Source organism: Microtus oregoni, unplaced genomic scaffold (genome assembly GCF_018167655.1).
Source record: "Microtus oregoni isolate MIOR12 unplaced genomic scaffold, Mior012 000000F_ref0000247, whole genome shotgun sequence".
Classification (NCBI taxonomy): domain Eukaryota; kingdom Metazoa; phylum Chordata; class Mammalia; order Rodentia; family Cricetidae; genus Microtus; species Microtus oregoni.
The window spans coordinates 22,581,680-22,593,013 of record NW_024543059.1 but is presented as its reverse complement, the minus strand read 5'-3'; positions in this window follow the sequence as shown (position 1 = coordinate 22,593,013).

Here is an 11,334-nt window from a genome sequence, read left to right as displayed (position 1 = left end):
CTTCATTTGTCTAACTCTTAGAATCTTCTAGTTTATAATTCCATTGGTCCATTATTTCATGTTACTGATATTTCATTTATTAAGACCCATACATTTATTAAGACCCATGGATTTATTAGAACCATACCTAATCAGATGATCCATATCTCAATCTCATACTAGGATAAAAGTGTAGTCATTACATTATCTTTAACTCATAATTTTAAAGTAATTACCTTGAAATTTTTAAGTTCTTCATAGAAAATATCTTTAGCTAGAGATCCAGATGTAGGTGTGTCTTGAGTTATATTGCCAAAAAACCTATAAAATACATAGGAAATAAATACCTTCCACAGGAAATAATTATTTATCACCCTAAAATACATATACTTTCAAGACAAAGTTTGATTTTACATGAGTTACTCAATTATTGACATAACAAAATAACTGACAGAGGAAATTTACTATGCATGAAATTAACCCAAATTTTTCATGTGGTGAGAATCACAGGAAGTCACTCCCAAAATTGAAATGGCTTGGCTGTCCCATGACTTGAACAATAAGTGCCGATGTTGGTTAGACCCTCATGATGAGTCTGTGTCTGAGAAGGCCATAATGCAGATTTGTTGAGTGGAAATTGCTGAGAGGAAAGAATTAGAAGGAAGAATTCTGTGTTCTGTCTGGAAGGTGCAGGGTCAGCTCCATCAACCCCAAGAAAACTAATTCGAGCAGATGTGAACCATTCCTTTGCTGCCTTAGTGCTGGCTGCTGCTTCGTGAAGTGAGAGGCATCTGCTTAGTCGACAAATTTGTCTGCTCAAAATTCAAAGCCTTTCCTGGGAAAACCACAAGGAATGAGTCATATGTAGAAGGCCTCTAACAGGGAAATCAGTTTGCCATTGGTCACGGCGAACCCTACAGGCAGGAGCTAACCTACAAATGTGTTTCTAATTGCCATCACCTCTCCACATCTACATCTGTAAGGATGTTAGTCTCCTATCCTTATCATTCATCAAAGCAGGAACATGAGAGAAACACCTAGACTGCTTGACTAGCTGTGGTACTTAGATAAAGGAAGATGGCATGGCCTTCCCAGAACAGGTAGGTGCTTCATCTGTAGTGAAGGTATTGTACTCCTTGAGGAAAGGATGACTTTGAGAACACAAGGAAAATCAAAGATCTCTTCTTGATATGAAAATGTGTCCATTTAACTGTTTGTCAGCTACTTCTAGTTATTTCCTTCACAGGAGAGCAGGGGGGGCAGCCATAGTTTTTGTCTATTGTGCAGGTGGATGGGACTACGTGTTTGCTTTTGATGACAGTTGTACAAATTCATGACCACAGAATTTAATAGGCAGCTTAAGACCTTCCAAAGTTCTACACTCAGTCGGGGATGGTGTCACTATTTATTTTTGTTCCTTGGCTGAGGTCCTTGAGGTGAAATGACTGCAGAAAGAAACAAGGTTGTTTAATTCACCTCTGGGAGTTGAAGAGCATGGCTCAGGCATACTGGTGGGCGGGCTGAGGATCCTACATGGATGACAGGATAATGCTGGGAGATCCACAGAAGGAAAAGATAACTCTGCCCAACAGGTTGTTAAAGGATCACTTCCACCAAAATGAAATGAACATATACTTACAAACTTAGTCATAATGGTCCATTACTTCCCATGGACTCTGAAAGACATATCCCAAAACATTCTAAACTACAGCAGTAAGTAACTTCACTATTCTAAGCAGTTAGTGTTCCAGAAGCTTATGTATCAATGAGATTAAAGAATCCCATCACCTCCCATCATGGCCTGGCATGAACAAGTATCAGGTGAGAATAATAAATACTTATTTAAAAGATGGCTTTACCTATGTGTATGACTGTCTGGCTCTGTGTGTATATGTATTTATGTCTCTATGTGTCTCTAATGCTTTCAGAGTCTGAAAAGAACAATATATCCCTCAGATGGCTGTCAGCTGCCATGGCAGTGTTGGGAACCAAATGTAGGTCCTCTGCAAAAGCAGCATGTGCTCTTAATCCCTGAGCTACCCCCTGAGCGTCTTGTATCAGTTTATTTAAAAAAAAATGGCTATTTATTTCAGAATAATTCTGTTACCATCGCACAATTAGCCAAATAATTCTGAGCAATGGTATTTTACATAGAAGTCTTGGGTAGACAAAAGCAGTTAAGCCCTGCTACAGGGCCATCATCTGGGGAAAATAGAGAATTAGGCCATCGTATGGTTGTATATGCTTTCTCATTTACTTACACAGATCTGTTTTCCAGATGCAAAATCAAATGCAGCATATAAAGGTGGGAACAATATTAGGTATTTCAAATATGAAGCACCTTAAAAACACATTTTAGAAAAAAGAAGATTGACTTCAACACATTCTTTGCTTTCAGGATGATACTTAATGATGTTTTAAAGGCTGACTTTGAGTGTAAATATTACAAAATTCCTATGCAGAAGAAATGATGGTATCCAATAGGGAGTATTCGTGTATGCAGTGATCTTATTAGGTATATTTATAAGGGAAACAGTCATATTTAATGTAATTCTTTTCTCTTGAAATAATTAGTTTTAACATTAATTTTTATTTGTATGTGCCTGTATATGTCTATGAGTAGGTATGTATAAATGAGTGTCATAGCCCATGGAAACCAGAGGAATCAAATCACTTTGAAGGTGGAGTTACAGGTAGTTGTGAGCTTCCTGACATGGGCCCTAAGACCTGACTTTGGTCTTTTGTGAGCAAGTATGAACTCTTAACCACTAAGCCAACTCTCAAACCCATGTGAACTCTTGACATTAAAGGCCCTTGATTTGTTCTGTAGGTAATTGAGAACATGAACACATGAATTCATTTTAGAAATGGAAACGGCTGACCCTAGAGAAGTTCCCAGTAGGTCTCAAGTCAGAATTTTAACTTCCTCAAAGAACCAAGAGAGCTGCCTTTTTTACCTTTGAGAGAAGAATCATGGAGGCCTGCTCTAAACCTTCTCTGGGACATTGGAATTGCCTTTTCATGGGAGCAGCTGAGAAAATTGGGATTCTATGAGCCATTGAATCAACCACAAAGTTCAATTTCTGATGCTTCACAGCCGGGATAGAACCAGGGGTCTCTGTCTGGCTCTTACAGTTTCTCTCCGCAGGTGTGTTCTTTAGACCAACAGCATCACGTTACACAAGAGTTTATTGAAATTGCAGAACATGAAGCCCAACCTGACACCTACAGACTGGGAATCCAGGAAGTCTCCTGCAAAAGTAGACCAGTGGGTTCCAGCTGGGGCAGGCTCTCTCTGATTGGACCATGTTATAGAAGATCTGACCCACCCTCAAAACATCTGGAGCTTTTGTCCAATCATCAAGAAGATCTTTTTCAAAAGCCCCCTTTGTAGCCTTGCCCCTAAAATGTAGTTTATCCTTGTCATTCTAGTTAGCTTGGCATGAAGGACCACATTTTGAAAGGTCATTCTGGTGGCTTCAAGGGGCAGTTTTCACTTAATACAATTTTAGTAAATACCCCCTGTGGGTATTCCCTGGGCAAGAAAATAGATATACAAAGCTGGACAAGATCCAGACTCTGGCCTCAAGAACTTCACATTTTCATTTGGAGGTCTCCCTGGGTAAACACAGTGAAATAAGTGGGCTCATGCGTGCCTTCAACTCACAAAAGAAGACCAATAAACAATGATGCATACTGATAATAAAGTCATACTCAGTGGGAATGGTAATGCTAATTGTCGTCTAATATTATACATCCTACCCAGATGAATTGCAGCACCATGATTCGTGGCCCCGAGCAACCAGACACCCAGATTTGGCCGAGTCACTTTCTCTGGGAACGAAGTTAGTAGAGTTGTCTGTGATCTACTTGCACCCCGCACCTTTTGGACTCCGTGATGACTTCCCACAGGAAAACTCAGATCAGGAATTCAGAGTTGTCTATGCTGTGCTGGCGTGGTTGCAGAAATTCATCTGATGAGCCTGCCCCCATTGCAGCACAGGTAAGCTAATTTAAAAAAATGTACAGAAGTTTAGGGAAGTTTTTATGTATGAAAAATGTTCCAATTAGTAAAGCGACTGCAGGACTTTTGTTGACTGGGCCAAGCTCTGGGCATATCTAAACCCTTGCCAAGGTTGTTTGTAACATTGAAACCTTATGTAAGAAACGTGGATCTTGAAATGCTGGAACAGGAACAAGAAGGAGCCCTGTAGTCATTCCGCAAGGGATAATGATGTGTTTTCATTGTCTGTACAAAAGGTGTCTTTGAATACACATTCTGGAAAATTCTTGGCTGTTAAAGTATGGCAAGATCTGAGAAAATTCTTACTTGAGGGATAAACAATTCCCAAACAGACTTTTCCTATAAAACCAAATAGATTTAAGGCTTTGAAAATAGCCCTTTAGTCTTTTCTAACTTGCAGTGATGGCTTGGGGGATAGAAAAGAAGAGGTTATTTGGTAGAAATCCAAAGGTTGAAATATTTTCAGTTGACTCCATTTTTATTTCTGCTCCAGTTTGAAGATGTTTTCTTTAAAACTGCACTGACCTTTTCGAGAGGGGCCAATAGTTGGAATAAATTAAAAATAGAAACAAAGGTTAATAATTCTAAAATTGTGTTTGCAGCATACGGTTTAATGTCCCAAATAACACATATAAACAAAACGTTTTCTAGAGGTGGTTTTCTATCACTACGTGAACTGAGAGATGAAACACTTAACTGCATCAAGCCTGAGAGGGGTGACCTGAGGTGAGCAGAACACACATTTGCTGCTTCAGAAAGCTCCCAGCATAACACATGCAAAACAAAGAACATAATCACCATGGCAACAAACCTCTGGGCATGTCCGTGAGGGATTTTCTAAATTGAAGGAATTAAAGTGGGGAGAGTTACTCTGAGATTTGGGTGGCTCTATCCCAAATGAGGTCCTAAACTAAATCAAAAGGAAAAGCTGAACACCAGCATTCATCTCTGGGCTTCCTAACTTTGGATACCGTATGACCATCCACCGCAAGTTCCCACTACCATGTATTGCTGTGATAGTTAATCTCCATGGTCAGCTTGATGAGATGTAGTGTCACTAGGAAAATGGGCCTCTGTACGTGACTATGGGGCCTATCTTTATTGTATTGATTGAAGTGCAAGGACTTGCTCACTGTGTGGCAATATTTCTGGGCTGGGATGCTGGATAGTACGAAAAAGGAGGCTAGTAACTGTTCATCACTTTGTGCTCCCTGATATTGCGTATAATATGGCCAGCTACTTCAGGCATCTGCGGCCACGACTTCCCTATCATGAATGGACTGTATCCTAGAAATGGGGGTCAAAATGAACCTTTACTTGCAGGTATTACATCATGCATAACATCGAGAAAAATAAAAATATCACCCACCGAAGGCCAAGTGCGTCTATCTGTTCACAAGAACATGACCAGCCCCGCTCGCTGAGGGCGGCACTTGAGGTTTCATTAATGAGGGTTTGCAAAGCAAAAAGATGGAACACTCCAGCTCCAGCCGCTATAGTGGCCATTTCAACTAGTCTACCATGGCGTTTAGGTGGTTTCTGCAAGGGGAGAAGTGGCAGAGATAAGCTGATATACTACATCGGCAAGTTACGAGGATGGCGAGTCTTCAAGGAGCAGACTCAACAGAATGCAAGGTTGGGGACTAGGAGAGCAGTGAATTTGCAGAGTTAATAATGGTTTCTACTGGTATGCTAAAGATTGACAAGTAGAAGAGAAAATCATAGGATTTATCTATGTCCATGAACCAGTGAAGGCTTGTTGACTCAATAATCTGAAAAACATGATTTCAATATATTTAATCCTAAGAAAGCTGAATAAGAACTCTCTGCACTGCTGTTTTAGACTAGCAAGCGAAAGCTTTTAAAGGTGTTCACAGAGGAAGTACTGGCACCCTCTAGTTGTTAGACTATTTTTCTTTCACGAAACGATTGTACTGACTTTTTTTTGTTTGGCATATGCTTATTGTGTCCAACAACAATAACTACAGACACTGAGATTTATTTTTCCCATTTAACTTCATTTGTAGTTTATACTCTTGCTTCCTAAGGCAGCAGGCCTGAACATAGTTTATATTATCCTTAATTTCCTCCAAGTTATTTTCTTCAGAACAAAACCATCCACCCCAATCAATAAAAATCCAAAGAAAACCATTTTGCATGCACTTTCAGGGGGCTGTCTTTCTCTGAACCTTACTTAATTTATTTTCATTTTTATTTTATATGTAAACAAACATATATATCTATGTGAACATGTACCGCATGCGTGAGGGTGTCACAGAACCTAGAAGAGGGCCGCAGATGCCTTTGAAACTGGAGTCATAGGTGGGTATGGGCTACATGACATGGGTTCTGGGAACAGACATGGGTATTTGAAAAGAACAGCCATCTCTCCTCCCTGTTGAGTAATCTCTACAGGCTCTCCGACCTTGATTTTGTAGCCCATAGAGGTCCCCTTTTTTTTAACCTTAGTTTCTTTTTTAAATTTGTCTTTTAACCATATAAATATGCCTTCTATTACAATAGTTTTTTAGAAAAAGGACACTTGTTTTGTTTTGTTTTGCTGCTATGGAACATTGATTATACTTTAAATTTTGGATCAAAATACTGTTTTATTTTGCAATGAATATGGCTATATTATTCTAATTTTGAATGGAATAAATTTCATAGGAAATTCAGACATATCTGATGTGGAATTCTCCTCTGTATGCTACGAATATGTTTTATTACCATTGGTTAATAAAGGAACTCCTTTGGCCTATGACAGGGCAGAATATAGCAAGGCAGGAAATCCAAGCAGAGATCAAAGAGGAAAGTAGGCAGAGTCAAGGAGATGCCATGTCGCTGTCAAAAGAGAAAGTCGCTTGAACCTTACTGGTAGGACGCAGCCTCTTGGTGATACATAGTTTAATAGAAATGTGTTAATTTAAGATGTAAGAGCTAGCTAGAAATATGCCTGAGTCACTGACCAAACAGTGTTGTAATTCATATAAATTTTTGTGATCGTTTGGGTCTGGGTGGCCAGGAAACTAATGAGCAGTCTCTGTTTACACATTTTTTATGAGCGCGCATCACTTTGAGCACATATCTTACTAGAATGCCAGGTGAGCCTTTCTGGGGAAAAGAGGTTTCCCCAGCCCGAATAATCACTCCTTTGTGTTTTATCAAGAACACTAAGGAAGGCTAGCCTTTGCTTTTAAATCTGCAGGGGGAGTGAAGGACCCTGCTCCCAAAGACAAGTAAATCCTGAGGCCAACAGGCTCATCTTTTGCAGTCTGGAGATTTAACGATCCGATAGATCACTGTTTGCTTTGAGATAGATTTAAAGCAAATAAGTCACTCTGTTAACGTCTAAGAAGTTTACGGAATGCTGTGGTGCAGAAAGAAATGCAAGGAAAGGAATTTTATGTTGGAGATTCGTGTCCTAGTCGACATGACAAAAAACACTAAAGTACAGTGTGTGTGTGTGTATATATATATATATATATATATATATATATATATATATCCCCATTGTATGACAAAATGGTAGCTGTCATAATGTGCCAGTTAACATGTCCAATGTGAGCTGATCGTTGAGCGTCCCCTGGGAACAGAAGACAGAAACATGACAAAGAACAAAGAACACGGATCGATAAAGCTTGGGGAAATAAGACAGAGAAGGTTATTTACTCCCATTGATCTGTGGCTGCCGTGGCGTAAACTCAGCCTGTTTTTCTTTTGTTAACCTTTAAGCCCGAGTATACTTGAGGCAACCAGGGAGCCCACTAACAGGTGTAGATTAAGGATCGAAGGAGGTCACCGTCCCTCTGTCACCACCAGGCACCCATGTAACAACATCCCTGAAGAAATTTAAACATCGATAGCCATAATAAGGGCAAATTTATCAAGCCCAGCCAGCTTGAGCTGGGAGCCCGCCTGCATTCAGTCCATTTGCCCTTGCTAAAGCTCAATTGATTTGGACATTCTTTTACTAGAGTTGATTATCAATTGTGACATAGCAAATTTGTTACCTTCCAAGTGCTGAGCGGACCCTGGCCAGTGGAGTGTCTGAAGTAAAAACACCTGGCTTTCCGTTTACCACTCACTAGTGAGAGCAGGAGGCAGCATCGGGCTTTCCAGAGCTCCAGAGAGTGCTGCCTCCAGGAGAAGGAAAATCAGGGAGGATGGGGAGAAGGTGATTCTCTCCTACCAGCTGAGAAGACTCATTGATCAGATGTAAATGTCCAATCGGAAGCCCCATCTGGAAGCTCCACCATGCAATGCTCACGCATGCTGCTCTTTCTCCCAGGAATCAAATGTATCGCTCTGTTCTCACTGACCCATGTCAGGCCCATGCAGGTCGGCACAGCATGGAAACTCCTTACTCAGCAATGCATATTGAGGTGTTGACTAAGTCACCTACTACAATATGAACAGTAGTTATAAACTTAGTCCACAAACGTAGGTGGCACAGGAATGCAGAGTGAATAAAATCTCCTAAGAATCTTGGCGTAGGTGACAGTTATAAAGAGGGTGACCAACAGCTACCATCAGTCAGAGTCCCTGCCTACACTTGGCTGGATCATGTTCTGTAGATGGATTCTATCAGGGGACTGTTTTCTCATGATTCCCACTCCTTTCCTTCCCACCCTACCTTTCCTCCTCCTCATTCTCTCCTTTCCTCTTTCCCTCCCTCTCTGCCCTTCTCAGCTTGGCTGTATCCCTATATCTCTCTCTTCTCTCCATGACACAGGGGACCCACCAATCTTCTACTGATAGTTCTAACAAGCTTATACTCCATTCTCTCTGTCCCACAAGAGATTGTCTACCTGCTAAGATTCTGTTAAGAGTTTATTATCTGTATTCTTGAGTGAATGTGTGTGTGTGTGTGTGTGTGTGTGTGTGTGTATTGTATATATATTTATTACTTTGGGTATCAGAGTACCACTTAGTTATTTTTTTAAAGACAGATTCCAGCAGGAAACCAGGTGACTGTCTTTTCGCCAAGCCTTCTATTCGTAATGTTGTTAGAAGACCTGGATTTCTCACACAGAATTCATACCCTCCTGCTGGAAGCTGGAGGTTGGACCTGGTACTGCACACTTGTAATTATCAATTGTGTACTGGACACAGTGACTGGGAACCTGGGGAGAGTGAGTTTGAGGATAACTTGGGGTACATGGTAAATCCTTGTCTCAAAAAAATATCCCTCTCAGGGTCTGCAGGAGTAATATGGACAACGAAGCCATCACTGTCTTGCTGATTTGCATCTGGAGGACAGCACTGATGAGTCCAAGGTCACCCAGCAAAGACCTGGGGAGCTCAGGCAGAAATCACACCTCCTGACTGCCAGTCCTGTGTTCCTTGGATATTGCTTTTTGGACTTTTTGAATCTGTAGCCGTAGATCACTATTAAAAAATACAGAATCTGAAATTCTGTAAGGAGAATCATGGCTTATTATGGGGAAGGAGGGAGCTGAGGAAGCAGGGAATATAACATGCATCCTCTGAAGAAAGAGCCCTCTCTCCTTCTTCCAGAGCAGAGCCTCCCACCTCCGTTCCCTGAAGTCTCATAACCGAGAGCTGGGACCAGGTCTCAGAAACTGCTCAGGGCTTATCCTCCAATGGCCCCCAGAGAACAAATGCTTTAGCAAGCTGTGCCTATCCCTGCTGTTCAAGTAACCACCATCAAGTGTTTCCTACCTGGGATCAGGTAGGGCCTGGCATCCCTATGAAGTGACAGTGATGGGTGGCAGGTGTTCTGGAGTGCACAGAGGCTTCAGATTACTGGGGCCATTGCAGCCCCGTCTGTTCTCCTAAGCCCTGCCTCTGTGCGCTGTGGTCAGGTCTGCGTGCTGTAGGCTTCATTAGGGCCCACAGTAGCCTTGCTGCACTGTGGTGTCTGGAAGGCAGCTGTCTCCTGAGCAACGAGTGCTGTCCTCAAACACATGATTTCCTCAACACGCTCTTTCCAGGCCTGTTAACCACATCAGGAACTCGAAGTCAATGAACAAGTCCAAACACCTTCATACTGACCACTAATTGGTGTCTGTGTTGATGAGGGCTGCAGGAACTGGAATGGGGCCTACGGAACAGATTCTATTTTCCTGCCAGCTGATGTCCCCCAGGGCAGCAGGGTGTGTGGGTTCCTGGGGAGGAGGGGCAATGGATATTCCAATTCTGCATGTTCTGCCTCCTGTGTACATAAGCCACAGATGTGGGTTTCCAGAAATGAACCCATCACCAAAAGACAACCAAGTAGGTTTTGATCTCTTTGGCCCCATTACTCCCTCCTTCCTCACTTTTTCCTTTCTTCCCTACCTCCTTCCACACTAGGACGGAACTCAAAGCCTTTCACATCACAGGCAGGAAACCTACTGCTAGCTAAACTACATCCTTACCCCCAAGTACTCAGGTTTTCTATACAGCATAAGCTTGAGAGATGGAGACACAGGGAGAAAACTAAGTGTGTATTTTTAGGAAGACTCCAGGTAGAGCACACTCTGAGAATTTCTTTGCATGTCTGTCCACCACAGACTGCCTCATAGTATCTAAGGTGCTGGGCCAAACTGGTCGTCACCACAGAGCTGCTCACATGGCCGCACACTACTTCCCTGATAGAGTCGGCATGGGAGGCCACATGGGTATTGACCATCATCATATCACCAAATGCAGATGACTGTGTTTGAAATTTAAAATAAACATCCAATAGGAAAGTCAGAGAGTGCTGTTGCTATGATAAAAGTTGATAATTGAAGGTGAAAAACGGGCTGCGAAGCTGGCCAAGATGTGCAATGTTTGGTACACAAACGTGAGATCCTGATTTTTATGTTCTTAACAACATTGACTTTTATAAAACGTCACGATCTGTAAATTTTTTGTTGGAGTTTTGCAATAGAAATCACAGAGAACTTTCCCATCATTGACCCTTCAGTGATTCCTTGACTGTTTACTCTATGTATATTCTGGGAACTTTCTTAACACATTAAAAGGTGTAATCAGGAGGATCGTTATAGTATGAGAAAAATTAAGCTAAGATAGCCTCCATGGAGAAAAGCTTAAGGGAGTGTGTGTGCATGTGTGTGTGTCTTAATGTAGATATTTACACACACATACTAAAATAATAATATTAGATTTTTGATATAGAAGTCAGAAATATAGAAGAGAAAACAGAAAGAATCTTCAGCAAACGGTGCTGGCATAACTGGATGTCGGCATGTAGAAGAATGCAAATAGATCTGTGAAAAAGTCAAGTCCAAGTAGATCTAGGACCTCAACATAAAACCAGATACACTGAACCTGACAGAAGATAAAGCGGGGATAGCCTTGAACACACTGGCACAGAGGACAAC